Below are 16,762 nucleotides of genomic sequence, written 5' to 3'. Positions count from 1 at the left end.
GATAAAGAGTGGAAGCAGTTTCCTCAGGAGGAGCAGTTGGCACTGGCACATCCTCACTCTTGCTTACTTGGGCTTGAGACATAGATTTCTTTCCTAATCCTCTACTTTTGTACATTTTCCATAAAGTCCCGGTATCTTTCCCATCTATTTCTTCCCTCTTTACCCCATCTTTTATTAATGCCAAAAACATATCCCTTCGGGATACTCGATTAGCCCTGTTTGAATTGGATTGTCCTTCCCTCTTTTTATCAAAAGTAGTTTGAGGTCCCCAGTCTCCCAGATCTCTTAACTGTCGGACCGCTTCCAAGACTTCCAAAATAGACCTGTCTGTTTGATTGATCAACAGAGTCATAATTACCTTTTTGTATGCCGGTGCAGCATACCTGATAATTTTATTTCTCATGGATACAGTAAAAGGTAATGACATATATGTGTCAGCGTGACCTATTACTAAAGCTACCTTCATAGCCTCTTCCTTAATTCTCATTTGTGCATCTTTCAATGTATACCAAACTTTATCATTGGAAGGCCAATCAGATTCAAGTGGATATCGCCTCGTGACACCCCTACTAATTATCTCTAATAAAGACCATTGGGCATTTTTTGCAGGATAAGGATCCTTCCGCAACGCATGTTGCACTGCTATTTCTTGACAAATTTGAACAAATTTAGGGGCATCTGTGGCATCTAACATAATCCCTGCTGCACCCAGCTCCTGCACCCGAACTACCCACTGTATTAGTGGTTCCCCAGGCTGCTGTGTAAAGCGTGCCATCATATCCATGATTTCATTTGGAGTAACATCCTCCCTAACATTATCTCTAGTTAGATGTTCTCCTGTTTGCAGATTTCCCTGTAATCTTTTTCTCCTCACAGGCTCTGCTTCTAAACTTTCTGCCTGTTCTCCTTTAACACATATATCCTCCTCACTGTTATTATTATTTGAATCCCAAATATTCCCATCCCATTTGTTTGGATTCCAATCATTCGGCAGATGATAAATTAAGATTTTAACTTTTCTGTAACTCACTTTCCACCTGCGTTTCTTGTATTTATATCGTGCATATCGCATAGCTGACTGTTCTATTACATTTTGATAGGTTTCTACCTTATCCATTAACAACTCATTCTGACATTGTAGCATTGTAATGGCATGCTGTTGTTTATTCCTTTTCTTTTCCAGCTCTTCTAATTTCAATTGTAATTCCTGTTTAGCTTCATGCAAATTCCTCCAGTCTGACAAAATCATCCTTCCTTGTCTAGGAATTACTTCTTGCTCTTCTCCTTTTGAGATTTTCACCTTTTGTAAGGAGGCACATAATTCATGTGGATCCCCACTTCCAAAAGTACAGGATTCACACAATCCTGCTTCTACAGACCACTCAGTGGCCATTAATGTTTCCATAATTTCATTCCCATTTGGAATGGAGGGATTGGGAGCCTGCTCCTCAACCCCTTGTTGCCTAGTTAGTTTTTCTGACATCATTAGATCAACCCCACTTCTGGTACCAATTTGTTCCGCCACTAATTTCTGTCAAGTGGGATGATCAGAGATACTCAGAAAAACACACAGACAATATAAAGCATAAACAATAACACTTTAATATATATATAAGAATAAATTATCATCACCGTATCTCACGTAAACCCTCCCTTCACCATTCGGAATCCCTCAATGGATAGGCGAGTAGGACACAGGAGTCTGCCCCGTTAGACCTGACGTCTTGGATAGCCGGCTAGGATTCTAGATTCTAGGAGCAGAATTCCGTCCTTATAAGCTGCTGAGTTAAACAGCTGGTCCTGCAGTAACAGCGTCCTTTGATTCAGGCACACCCCAGGTCGGTCCCTTTGAAGCTGTTTTGACAACACCCAGGTCAAAAGAGGTCAAGATAGTAGATACTTGTCACTGTCTTTTTCTTTTTGACGTAGTTTCCCATCTGTCTTTACTGATGATCATCTGGTTTTACAGTCCTTTGAAGATCAATGAGGTCAGGATGTTAGCTCCTGTGGAGATCAGGATCTCAAATAAGCAAGGTTATTGCAGAGACCATCTGGTCTTACTGTCCTGTGGAGATCAAAGAGGTCAGGATAGTCTCTTTGATGCTATCCAGTTGACACTTAGACAAAGGAAGTCAGGATCTCAAATAAGCAAGTTTATTGCAGAGACCATTTGGTCTTACTGTTCTTTGGAGGTCAGGAGTTCAGGTAAGCAGATTTGAGAATACATATTAGTAAACAAAATTATCAGTAATATGCTGGGTCAGCAGACTTGAGAATACATAAACAAAATTATCAATAATATGCTAGGGTATAACTGGCATAACATGGGTTGTATCAATAGAAGTTTCGTCAGCCGAAAGCCTGAAGTCATAATGCCGTTGTACAGGGCCATGGTGAGACCTCAACTGGAGTACTGTGTGCAATTCTGGAGGCCACATTACAGTAAAGATGTGCGCAGAATTGAATCGGTTCAACGGATGGCCACCAGGATGATCTCGGGGCTCAAGGGTCTCTCGTACGAAGAGAGACTGAACAAATTGCAGCTCTACACTCTTGAGGAACGTAGGGAGAGGGGAGACATGATCGAAACATTTAAGTACCTCACGGGACGTGTCGAAGTGGAAGATGATATTTTCTTTCTCAAGGGACCCTCAGCCACAAGAGGGCACCCGCTCAAACTCAGGGGCGGAAAATTTCATGGCGACACCAGAAAGTATTTCTTCACAGAGAGAGTGGTTGATCATTGGAACAAGCTTCCAGTGCAGGTGATCGAGGCAGACAGCGTGCCAGACTTTAAGAATAAATGGGATACCCATGTGGGATCCCTACGAGGATCAAGATAAGGAAATTGGGTCATTAGGGCATAGACAGGGGGTGGGTAAGCAGAGTGGGCAGACTTGATGGGCTGTAGCCCTTTTCTGCCGTCATCTTCTATGTTTCTATGTTTCTTTTAAAAAAATTATTACTGTGGGTTGCTCTCTTTCTGAAAACAGGACATTTCGGCATCCTGAAGCTGTGCTTGGGGACATAGGGATAGTCCTGTTTAAAACGGGATAGTCCCATTCAAAATGTAACGTATGGTCACATTAAGAATACAGCATGATAGATAGAAGGGAGGATAAGCTGAAGATTTGATGGGAATGAAAAGAAGGAAGTTAGGAGGGAGGGAGAAAGGGGTAAACATTCAACTGGAAACGGTCAGTGTTTTTTGAGCCACCAGTGGTGTTATGCCCAGATATTCAATGCTGGGCTATGTCCAGACACTGGCATTGAACATTCAGGTTTGTACAGCCTTATCCAGTTAAGTGCAATATTCATCACTTAACCACTTAATTTAAAACTAAGATAGGGCTGTGTTTTATGCAGTTCTACTGTATTTGTCCAGTCAATGTAGGCAGTTAACTGCGTAGGTGCCAACTGCCTTGAGACCACTCACAGAGTCGCCAGCTTTATGTTTGGTGATCAGTACAGTAGTGATATTCAGTAGCACTGTCCAGTTAAGTGATTCTGAATATCGGTGAATTGCCCCAAATGAGCAATAACCGAGCAGAATCCTCTTACACACTGTTAAATCACTTTGAATATTGATCCTTTAGAGCAGTGATTCCCAACCCTGTCCTGGAGGAACACCAGGCCAATCGGGTTTTCAGGCTAGCCCTAATGAATATGCATGAGAGAGATTTGCATATGATGGAAGTGATAGGCATGCAAATTTGCTTCATGCATATTCATTAGGGCTAGCCTGAAAACCCAATTGGCCTGGTGTTCCTCCAGGACAGGGTTGGGAACCACTGCTTTAGAGGATGGGGAGAGAGGAAAGGAAAGGAAGTATGGTGGATTCGGTACAGGAAGGTGTTATGTCAGGGTCCAAAACATCGATTGAAGCCCAAAAGAGCATGTGGCATCGTAGGGCCATCAGCACATGAATGAGTTGCTGCTACAGGACGATTGTATTATTTATTAGTATAACTGCAAGATAGTTGGAGGGAGGGGAGATCTGGACAGGGGTAAAAGGAGTGAGAAGAGCATATCCTCTCCCTGCTCCCTCTCCTCAGTGCCTAAGGGCATCCATTACTGCAATCCAGCTCTGCTGCTCCCTCAGGGCCACCTGCAGGGAATGGATGAACTGTTTTTTGGGGAAGTCAGGTTTGATTCAAGTGTTCATCAGTGCTATAACTCATTGTTTATTGTGAGCTTCATTACCGCTACTGGGGAATCAATTCAGAGTGGTTTGCATGAGCTTATGTAAAGGTGTTACAATACAGAGTTACAGGGGCTTCTGTAGCGGTGTTACAATACAGGGTTACACTTCTCCCTCCGTATTCGCAGTTTCAGCATTCGCAATTTCGATTATTCACGGTTTTTAGCTTGCTGGCTCCTCCCCCAAAATTACATCAGCTTACATAGAGAAATTGCTAATTCCAAGCGTTTACAGAGAAAATCGCTGATTCCTAGCACTTTGTTCACCGTGTTTTGCCTCTCCTTCAGAAACAGGCCAGGTCTCCCACCGCGGTTTCACCATATTCACGATGGTTTTTAATAGAAAATAGCAAATAACATATAAAAAAAGTTATTTGTGGTTTTTCAGTATTTGCGGTTCTATTAATCCCCTATCACAGTGAATACGGAGGGAGAAGTGTATTAATACCGGGATAATTATGCCATAATCATCCTACTTATAATACTGGCACATCAATCATCCTACTTATCCTACTTATAGTACATTTGGACACCTTCATTAAAAGGAAGAATTGAAGAGAGAGGAAGTGTGGTGGACCATGTCCTCGAAAAAAAGGAACTCAGCTTTGTTCCACATGGCCTCTTTAGTAGTTGCTGGTTAAATTCTTTTCTGCTGGCGTCTTACCATCTTTTGCAAGTGATGTCATGTTTTTTTCCACTGGTACATCTACAAGGTGTCCTGGACTTCATAGACTTTGCATCTGGATCCTGCTCAAGGTCTTCTGTGTCTTGCTGCTGTTGGAAGTCTGTCTATATCTTACTGGTAAATCTTTACTTTTTTACTGCTGTTGTATTTTTTTTTTTTTTTAATATCCCGGTCTTGCTTTTTTGGGGCACTATTTCCCTCCTTCATTGCTGGTCTGGGGTTTTTCCCCCCCGCCATCCTTGTTCTAAAATTTGGATTAGATTGCTATGCTGTCAGAACTGCCAAGTTACCCTCTTCTAGGACAGAAATGTTAGACCAGTCCTAGATTTCTGACAATCACATCATGGTGCATTACTTCAGTAGGTAAAACCAGAGTTCACAAACACCACACTGCTTTAGGATGCAAGTTTAAAACCAGGCCTGGTTGAGAGGAGTTAAGGTGAGGGAGAGACACGGTGAATTAGGGCGGTCATCTGTTGTTACAAATTAAATGATGAAAATATATGTTGTTGATTACTTATGGGATGCTATTCCTGTTCAATAAAAATTGTTTCACTCTAAAACCAGGCCTGGCTGAAATGTCTCCCTTCTGGAAGTGAATAACTTGGCAGCTCTGTGGTGTTCTTTCTGTTTCACAGTGATTTGCTGTGACCGGGCCATTTCTCCGCATTGATAGTCTCTCTACTCTTAAGAATAGTACTGGAAAGACTCTCTTATAGATTCTGCCAACATAGTTATTTATTTATCTATTCATTCATTCATTTTTCTATACCGTTCTCCCAGGGGAGCTCAGAACGGTTTCCATGGATTTAATTAAGGTAGTCAAGCATTTGTCCCTGTCTGTCCTGGCAGGCTCACAATCTATCTAATATGCCCGGGGCAATGGAGGATCAACTGACTTGTCCAGGGCCTTAAGGAACAGTGTGAGTTTGAACCCTCAACCTCAGGGTGCTGAGGCTGTAGCTAGGGTTACCAGATTGTCCCGAAAGAAAATCCGGACCCGTGGCCATGCCCCGAGGCCCGCCCAGTTCTGCCCCGTTCCACTTATGTCACCTCCCATTCCGCCCCCAGCCTTGCCCCCAGATGCCATTTGGCCTTTATCTGCCATCTGCTAAGTTTCTCCATTTTCGAGTCGGAAAGATTTCCACTACCAGCATTTTACAGAAAGGAGCGACATTCGTTAAATCCCCTGAGGAAGCCGATGGGTGAAACGGTTTGGGCCACCATTGGGATTTGAGATAAGAGCCTTTATATTTACTTACATTGGTTTGAATACTACAACTTGGATGTTTGCTGGTTTGAACATTACAGCTTCGAACTTGAACAGCTATCTGGCGATTAGCCATTTTTGTATGATCTATTGTTGTTCTTTGGATGACTGTAAAGAACAGTCTAAGAGTTTTTGAGACTGTTTAGGAAATGTTTTAATGAACCAGCTAAATATTATAAAATATGAGAGGTGGGGTTTTTTTTTTGCTTTTTGCACTATTTTCACTCTGCAAAGGGTTTTTTTTTACCGGTGATAATACTCTTGCCCCCATTGTGTCCTTTGAACCAAGCCTTTGAGCTTAGGGCAGGGGGACATTTGAGGTCTTTTCCCCTCTGCAGTTGTTATCAAATATATTCCTGTGTTCTGTGTTCACTTCGTTATACGAGTGTGCTGATAATGGTCAGTGTTTTATTTTTGTACATCACTTTGAAATGAAAGGTACTACAATTCATAAATACATTTTTATGTACAGGGGAAGTTAATGTCAGCTCTTTCTACATACAATGGAAATTAACTTCTTATTAACCATGCACTGTAGCTAAGACCAGCTCTACCTATGGACCAGGTGAGGCCCTGGTTCAGGGTACTGATAATAAAGGGCGTCAAAATCCCAGTCCGTTCTACTTTCATACTTTTAGAGGGATAGATACCAGACTGGAATTTTGATACCCTTTATGCCAATGCCTCACTTTTGTCCAGCAGGTGGGGGAGACATGAGAGAGAGGGGGAGATTCCGTATCACGGTGTCAGGAGGAAAGGAGAGAGATGCCCCCTCCCGACACAGAGGAGCCAACTTTAAACGGACTTTTGCCACCGGAGAGCCTGCCTTCTTCTCTGGTCCTCCCTGCATCGAGAGAGGAGCGTGGGAGCCCTGCTCCGCCCCCCTCCCGACACAGAGGAGCCAACTTTAAACGGACTTTTGCCACCGGAGAGCCTGCTTTCTTCTCTGGTCCTCCCTGCATCGAGAGAGGAGCGTGGGAGCCCTGCTCCGCCCCCCTCCCGACACAGAGGAGCCAACTTTAAACGGACTTTTGCCACCGGAGAGCCTGCCTTCTTCTCTGGTCCTCCCTGCATTGAGAGAGGAGCGTGGGAGCCCTGCTCCGCCCCCCTCCCGACACAGAGGAGCCAACTTTAAACGGACTTTTGCCACCGGAGAGCCTGCTTTCTTCTCTGGTCCTCCCTGCATCGAGAGAGGAGCGTGGGAGCCCTGCTCCGCCCCCCTCCCGACACAGAGGAGCCAACTTTAAACGGACTTTTGCCACCGGAGAGCCTGCCTTCTTCTCTGGTCCTCCCTGCATCGAGAGAGGAGCGTGGGAGCCCTGCTCCGCCCCCCTCCCGACACAGAGGAGCCAACTTTAAACGGACTTTTGCCACCGGAGAGCCTGCCTTCTTCTCTGGTCCTCCCTGCATCGAGAGAGGAGCGTGGGAGCCCTGCTCCGCCCCCCTCCCGACACAGAGGAGCCAACTTTAAACGGACTTTTGCCACCGGAGAGCCTGCTTTCTTCTCTGGTCCTCCCTGCATCGAGAGAGGAGCGTGGGAGCCCTGCTCCGCCCCCCTCCCGACACAGAGGAGCCAACTTTAAACGGACTTTTGCCACCGGAGAGCCTGCTTTCTTCTCTGGTCCTCCCTGCATCGAGAGAGGAGCGTGGGAGCCCTGCTCCGCCCCCCTCCCGACACAGAGGAGCCAACTTTAAACGGACTTTTGCCACCGGAGAGCCTGCTTTCTTCTCTGGTCCTCCCTGCATCGAGAGAGGAGCGTGGGAGCCCTGCTCCGCCCCCCTCCCGACACAGAGGAGCCAACTTTAAACGGACTTTTGCCACCGGAGAGCCTGCCTTCTTCTCTGGGCCTCCCTGCATCGAGAGAGGAGCGTGGGAGCCCTGCTCCGCCCCCCTCCCGACACAGAGGAGCCAACTTTAAACGGACTTTTGCCACCGGAGAGCCTGCCTTCTTCTCTGGTCCTCCCTGCATCGAGAGAGGAGCGTGGGAGCCCTGCTCCGCCCCCCTCCCGACACAGAGGAGCCGACTTTGAACAAACTTTTACCACCGGAGAGCCGCCTTCTTTTGCCCGTGCTCAAGGCCGTCAGACCACCGTTCCTGCTCTCACAGCTCTCCCCTGTTTAACCCTCCCAACCCGAATTCCACCCGATTCCAATTCTATTCCTGACTAGATTGTAGTTTAGTGCCAAATTTCATTACTATCTATGCTCTTTTTTCTATGCTCTCGTTTAGATGCCAAATTCTATTACTGTTTATGCTTTTGCTTAGTGCCAAACTGTATTATTGCCAAAGGTTTACCAGCAATCACTTCTGTTGCCCCACTTCCCCCCCAGCACATCCTTGGACTACATAAAAACCTTGGCTGCGCAATCTTTCCTGTTAGTCATCTATTGCCCAAGCCTCTCCTGACTTAGCTACAACAGCAGGACTTAGCCAGCACTTGATAGGGAGACTCTCCTGAATTCCATCCGACCCAACACCCATTCCCCCTTCCTGTCATGCCCCCAACTCTTCAAGCTACCACCTTCCCCGCCCCCCCTCCCACCACTTTTCAAACCACCCTCCCAGCCACCCCCACTTCCACCACTTCCCCTACACTCCTGACAACACTATACTTCACCATTCCCATAATTACAGGCCAAGGCAGATACGGTGATCTCTCTTCACGACCTAAAAAATGCCGTACCAGAAACCCTACCAACCTCATCCCCATTCTTCCCTCTCAACAAGCCCCCTCCAGCAATACACTCAAAATGGCACTCATCAATGCAAGATCAGTTAGCAACAAATCCTTCCTCCTACACGACCTCATCTGTGACAAGACTTGGGACGCCCTCATGATCACTGAAACCTGGCTCCAAGACAATGATGGGATAACACTAGGCGAACTATGTCCTCCAGGCTACCAGGCCCTAGCCTGTTCACGTACCTCTGGGAAAGGAGGTGGAGTGACTACCATTGTCAAGACCTCCGCCACACCTAAACTGATAAACTCCATCAATATTCCCTCCCTAGAAGCACTTGCGTTCACCATAGGCCACAAACACAAAATTGCCCTCATACTCCTCTACAGAACCCCTAGCTCCCCAGCAGATACCCTAGAGACCCTCCTCGAATTCATCACTGAACTATCCATCTCACACAAACACGTGACCATCCTGGGAGATTTCAATTTCCCAGACTACCCCAACACCTCAGGACAAATTGACAACTTCCTCTCCTCCCTCACCGACCTGGGATTTCATCAGGCTATAACCACCCCCACGCACTCAGCAGGCAACATCCTAGACCTGCTCTTCACCCTTAGTGACCCAACTACAGAACCCCAACAAACAACTTATACCACCACACCAGTCCCATGGTCAGACCACCACCTCATTGAATTCGAACTCCCACTCGAAACTACCCTTGCCCCGCGTAAAGACCCTACCCCTCCCACCCTACGTCAACTCCCTAACTCAGTCAGCCCTCCAGCCATGGCCGCGGGCATTCGCACCCTAAATGATACCTGCACCCAACATCCCCAATCCATTGACCAGGCAGCCTCCGCATGGCACTCCAACATCCAATCCCTCTATAATAGCCTCGCCCAGACAAAAACAACCCAAATAATCACCAACAAAGCACCTGCTCCCTGGTACACCAGTGACCTCCGATCCATAAAACGATCACTGAGGAAAACAGAAAGGATCTGGGTCAAACACCCGAACTCGGAAACCAAAGCCCACTGGAATAACATATCCATCACCTACAAAGCTGCCATCCTAGAAGCAAAAAAGACCTACTACTCTCGCCTCCTGCAACTAGCCCCTTCTAGATCCAAACAATTGTTCACCCTCACAAACCAACTCTTCACCAGCGCCCAAAGAAAAAGTCACAACAACCAAACAGAACTTGATAGCGAGACTCTCTCGGACTTCTTCCAGTCCAAAGTACAAACCATCCGAGATAATCTTGACACCAACACCAAACCCACTCCTATTCAACCCCAACCGATTCCAAATACCCCACCCTCCGCCGCTCTCTCCCAATTTCATATGGCCACTCATGCCGAGGTTCTCGAAACCCTGAGAGAACTCAAACCCTCCAACACCATCCTCGATCCCTGCCCATCCAGCCTCCTGCTGTCCACAGAAGACGCCATGGCAGAATCCATCCTCCCCATCATTAACACCTCTCTAACCACTGGGACTGTGCCCCTCAGCTGGAAGTCAGCTATTATCAAGCCCACTCTCAAAAAACCCACTCTTGATCCTAACGAACCCGGCAACTATCGCCCAGTCTCCAACCTCCCATTTGTCTCCAAACTCCTTGAGCGAATTGTGCTCCACCGACTTCACCCCTTCATTGAAGAACAAGCTGCTCTATCCCCTGCCCAGTCCGGCTTCCGAAAAGGCCACAGCACAGAGTCAGTACTCCTTGACATCATTGATGACAGCTGGGCAATACTCGACAAAGGCAGTGATGCCCTACTAGTCCTACTTGACCTCAGCGCGGCCTTTGACACAGTCGACCACCACCTCCTCACATCCAGACTCTATGACCTCGGAATCAAGGACACAGCCCTCCAATGGATCACCTCCTTCCTCCATCAAAGGACCCAGACCGTCCTACTAGGAACTCACAAATCTCGCCCCAAGCCTATAAAATATGGTGTTCCTCAAGGCGCCCTTCTATCCCCCCTCCTATTCAACCTCTACATCAGGCCTGTCATTGATATAGCGCAGAAATATAGCATTAAAATCCACTCTTATGCAGATGACATCCAGCTGCTCCTCCCACTAGGTGAGAACCGATCGTCCCAAATTACTAACCTCCAACATTGCCTCTCCGATATGAAAACTTGGATGTCAAACAACAAATTTCAACTAAACGCCACTAAAACAGAACTCTTATGGATCAGGAAAAAAAGCACCAAATTCACACGTCCTACCCTAGCATGGGACTCCACTCTACTAACAGCAACAGATCAGGTACGCAGCCTAGGAGTAACCTTAGATGGACACCTATCCCTATCCGCCCACATATCCCAAGTAATCTCCACCTCCTTCTACTACCTCCGCCAACTGAAAAAGATCAAACCCTACATCTCCACACCTGACCTCGCCCAACTCCTCTACGCATATGTTCTCTCCAGAATGGATTACTGTAACTCCCTATTTAATGGACTAACCAAAAATAATCTCAAACGCCTCCAACGTGTCCAAAATGCAGCTATCCGCCTCCTACACAACCTCAACTACCATGATCCCGTCTCCCCTGCACTCTGCGCTGAACACTGGCTCCCAATTAGCCAGCGCTGTGCTTTCAAGGCCCTAGCAGTAGCCCACAAGAGAATTTATGCCACCACCCCCTCCTACATAAAATCTAAGCTTCCCATCTACACCCCCACTCGCACCCTCCGCTCAAAATCGGAAATACGCCTATGCATTCCCCCTGGAAGGTCCCTCCTCTCAGAAACTGCCCGCAAACGATCCTACAGCCACTTCATCCCACATCTTTGGAATAAACTCCCCCCCCAACTCAGGCAACAGAACTCTTTATTGACATTCCGTAAAATGGTAAAGACCCTCCTCTTCAACAAAAGATCTCCCTCAGTCTACACCCCCCCTTAAACCCCACCTCTCTCTTCTCTCCTCTATTTAACTTCTCCTAAATTTCAGTATAGACCTCTCTTAGTCTGTACTCTGATAAATTGTCTGTACTCTGAAAAATTGTCTGTAACCTGATAAATACTGCACAATCTTGTATGTCCAAACATCTAAACCTATTGCACATTTATTTGCCTAACTACTTCTACTATGTATGTTTACTTGTAGACCGTTCTGAGCTACTGGGAGAACGGGATATAAATCTAAATAAATAAAAAAAATAAATAAATAAATAAATAAATAAATAAAAATGCCAGATTGCAGTGTGTGTGGGGAGGGGGAGGTTGCCAATGCAAAGATTGGCTCAGGACGTCACAGTCTCTTGAGCCTAGGGTTACCATGTGGTGTAGTCTGGTGGGCTTCTTCCCCCTGTTCTGTAATCCAGTATACAGTGGTACCTTGGATTACGAGCATAATCCGTTCCAGGAGCATGCTCGTAATCTAAAATGCTCGTTTATCAAAGCAAGTTTCCCCATAGGAAATAATGGAAACTGGCTTTGATGCGTTCCCCCCCCCCCCCACGAGAACCGGCATTGCTCACCCCGAAGGCCCCCCCCTGCGATCCGGAACCCCCCCCCTACGATTCGGCACCCCCCACGCGATTGGGCACCCCTCTGCCACGATCCGGCAACCCCCCCCCCCCCCGATGCTTCTTACCCTCATCTGGGGAACGGCACCGGCATGTCCTGTGCTTGGTGCCGGTGCCCGAAGATCGGCCTCCTCTTCTGCTAGGCCTTGAGCATCTGAGCATGCTCAAGGCCTGCAAGTTCATGTTCTGAACGTATTTGATTTACCCCATGTGATAGTGTGAGTTAGGGTTACCAGATGTCCAAGAAAACCATGACACGTCCCGGCAGTTTGTCCAAGAATTGGAAGTCTCCGAGCTTGGAGCCGCGTCTTGATGGCCTCTGCGCTTGCGCAGAAGTCAATGTGATGACATCACATGCACATGACGTTATTGCGTTGATGGCCGCGCATGCCCAGAGGCCCTCCAGATGCGACTCCGAGCTCGTGGAGATATGTGTGGGGACGGGACTGGGGCAGAACAGGGCGTAGCCAGGTGTCCACTTTTTTTTAAAGAGGAAATCTGGCAACCCCAGTGTGAGTGAGCATTTGAGCACTGGCCTTCTGGGACATTAACGAAAACAGGGAACTTGTCCTGCCTTGGGAAGCCACAGATGTGTAAGAGGTTGTGGTAAGAGTGATTAAAGTAGCTAGTTTTAAAAAAGATTTGGACAAGTTCCTGGAGGAAAAGTCCATAGCCTGCTATTGAGACAGACATGGGGGAAGCCACTGCTTGCCCTGGATCAGTATCATGGAATGCTGATAATATTTGGGTTTTTGCCAGGTATTTGTGTCTTGGATTGGCCTCCTTGAAGATGGGATACTGGGCTAGATAGACTATTGGTCTGACCCAGTAAGGCTATAGTAACATTTACATAGTAGATGACGGCAGATAAAGACCCGAATGGTCCATCCAGTCTGCCCAACCTGATTCAATTTAAATTTTTTATTTTTTTTTTCCTTCTTAGCTATTTCTGGGCAAGAATCCAAAGCTCTACCTGGTACTGTGCTTGGGTTCTAACTGCTGAAGTCTCTGTCAAAGCTCACTCCAGCCCTTCTACACTCTCCTAGCCATTGAAGCCCTCCCCAGCCTATCCTCAACCAAAGGCCATATACAGACACATACCATGCAAGTCTGCCCAGTACTGGCCTTAGTTCTTCAATATTTACTATTATTTTCTGATTCTAGATCCTCTGTATTTTTCCCACGCTTCTTTGAATTCTGTAACTATTTTCCTCTCCACCACCTATTCTTATGTTCTTAAGAGAGGGGTTACTCATAGTGGATATAGTAGTTGGGAGGACTTCTCCCTGTTCAGGGTCTCTCTGGCTTTCCCATCTCTGTGTTTTTATCTTCCATACCATCCTGCCTGAGTTCCTGAGTTTCCCATCCCTAGCTCTGTTAAGGTTGTTAAGTGGGAAAATATGTTTAAGGAGGACTAGGGTTCTCTTATACACGTCCTCACACCCCTTGATTGCTCATACACACTACTGAATATCTTTGTGGAAGTGAACCTCCCTCCACTTCAAAATCACTGAGCTCTGGAACAACCTTACTTCCCCTCTTCGGAACTTGAGCTCTCTCCAAGTTTTCCGCAAACATCTGAAAACCTGGCTTTTCTCAAAAAATGTAAGTTTCCCTCCAATTTAGGAATCAAGGAAACTCTTATATCTTGGCATCCCAAGTCCTCTAAATTTTCTTCACACTTCTACCTCTAACCCTCTGTTGTAGTTCCTTCCTATTTCTCCTACTGTAAACCGCGTCGAGCTCTATGAACGTGGAGATGATGCGGTATACAAACCTAAGGATTAGATTAGATTAGATTTTTAAGTATTTTGATACAGTATTCAGAGCTTAGTTTCTTAGGGCAGAGTATTTCTGAAACTGATTCACACTGTATATGTATGGGAATACTAGTATGTGTTTGACCTTTCATGTGCAGCTTTCCTACTAAAAATCTGATTCTTGACATAATAAAGATCCAGTTATTTGTTTGGGTGTGCTCATCATACATACAAACAAAGAAAAGGAGCTGTGCTTAATGTTAAAATCCTCACTTCAGAGACAGTTCCCCTTACCAAGAGGGAACCCATCAGTATACAGGCCATGCCCCTGGATGGGGTTATAGTGACCATTAAGCTCAACAATGACCAATAGAGATTGGAAGTTGAGACTTGGGGGTTCTAGAACCACTTGGTAAATCATAGGAAGAAGGACTTGAATCCAGGATCAGGATCATGAAGGTAGAGATGAGAAGGGAGGGGAGAGGGATAAGGCCCCATGCTCTCCTCCTCTTTACTCCATTTCCAGTCCGCACTATTGCTCTACTCCCACAAGTGCTCCATAAGGAGGAGGCAGTGTGTTTGTGGCTCTGTTGCAGCGCAACCATTCACACTTGACCCTGATCTCTTCCCTTTCCTTCCAAAGCTCCATAGTTTCACTCTCTTTTAGGCCATAAATTTAGCCCTGAAACATAAACAGCTGTTTAACGTTTATAGTCCAGAAACTAGTTGCAAGAATCTGATTAAATCCTAGATTAGGACATCCTCCTTCTTCCCCTAAATTAGGAAATCTTCCCAAATACCCTTGTACTTCTCCTCAAATGACAACTGACAGAGAGGGCAGGGATTGGATAGCATCAGAAAGCTGTGAGAAAAGAATAGTCACCCAACCAACGTAAACCTTGGGAAATATAAATAAATATTACACCAAAAGAAAACAGCTATGTCGTCAAGGATCGCACAAGGCCCTGCATGGGGCCATGTGGGAGACTTACTGAAAATATTACCCTTCTCAAACAGGACAGAGGGCAACACAAAGGGTTAAATTCTTGTGGCTTTTGAACCGTTAGCCTTTGATAGCTACAGTAATTCCCTGCGACTTTGTTTCCTGGTGACATGTTGGAACCTGCATCCTCTTCAGCAAAACTATTTTGAACGTCATCCTAGTCTAGAAGCGATTAAGCATTAAACCTCATTCGGGGAATGAAAACATGTTTCGTAATGATGAGGAGAGAGACAGCAGGACAGAAGTCCATAGCAACATCTCTTGCACATTTCTGGAGGAGGAATAATTGGCAATGGGAAAGATGAAGAGCCAGAGGAATCTCTATGGCCACAGAATGCAAATCTTCATTCTCACACGCTCATTTCTGGGAATCAGCCTGCTTTTCAATAGTTCCTAAAAGGGTACTTAGGAGGCAATGATATCTTTTATTGAACTGAAAAATCTTACTCTAATGAATGACTAAGAGTTTTCTTGGTCCCTCAAAAGGATCTTGGGAAAGCTGACAGTCAGCCCAGAGAATATTTGGCTGTCAGTCAGTTCTCTCCAGGCCAACCAATGGGTCTATAAGGGGTCAGTTTTCATGGAGCCCAAATAACTGCAAACCGTATGGGCACATCTAATGTGCTTATCTAAGAGACCTTACCTGCATTATTGTTTTGAATAAGTAAGGGCAAAGTATGAGCTTTAAATGTGTCCTTGTACTTTCTGCTAACTCACTGTGAGCAGCAGAAGGCACTATTGCATGTGTCCCAGGGGCTGAAGGTATGATATTCCCAGTGGTGTAGCAAGAGGGGGGATCGACCGCCCTAGTCGCCACCTTGGTAGGGGCACTGGCATCTCTCCCCCATACCTCTTTAAATCTTCACCAGTGCGAGCAACTACTCTGGCCTGCTGCTCGTGCCGGTCTGACTCCCTCTGACATCACTTCTGGGTCGCGGGACCAGAAAGTGACGCCAGAGAGAAAGCCAAACTGGAGAATCTGCTTGCGCTGACAAAGATTTACAGAGGTATGAGGGTGGGAAGGGAAGGCGCGAGTGTGGCGTGGGGAGTGTGGAAGGAGCGGGGGGAGGGCAAAGAGGAGAGCACGGGGGGGGGGATTGCCGGTGCCACCTCCCTGAGCACCTCTTGCCCTCACAACACCACTGGATAGTCCCACTGGATAGTGGTGGGCAGACCCCTGATGAAACTCTTGTGAAACATGTCGGGTCTCACCTCTAGCCTATATAGAGAACTGAAAGTTCACCATTACTGAGATAAGTGAATACTAAAAAAAATAATAAGAATTGCACATTATTTAAATTGAACAGACCGGTGAGGAGTTCACCACTTGAATCTCCCCGTTGGGACACTTTTGTGAGACGGAGGAGTGGTGGTTCTGAGATTTATTGAATCTGGCCATTATTGCATAGATCTCATTATAGTGAGGTAGTGTGAAGACTAAAGCACATGTGTATTTCCAGTATCACCACTCCCCTACGGTATATATGTCGTCTTCTATGGTCTGCATCAAAGGTTTTATGAAGTGAAAATTAGGGATAAGTATGCACTAGGGGAAAAATGAGATGGAGGGGGGGGCGTTATGACTGAGACATTGAAATCAAAAAC

Source organism: Geotrypetes seraphini, chromosome 6, assembly GCF_902459505.1.
Source record: "Geotrypetes seraphini chromosome 6, aGeoSer1.1, whole genome shotgun sequence".
Classification (NCBI taxonomy): Eukaryota; Metazoa; Chordata; class Amphibia; order Gymnophiona; family Dermophiidae; genus Geotrypetes; species Geotrypetes seraphini.
The sequence above is the reverse complement of the archived record's forward strand: the minus strand, read 5'-3'. Positions refer to the sequence as shown.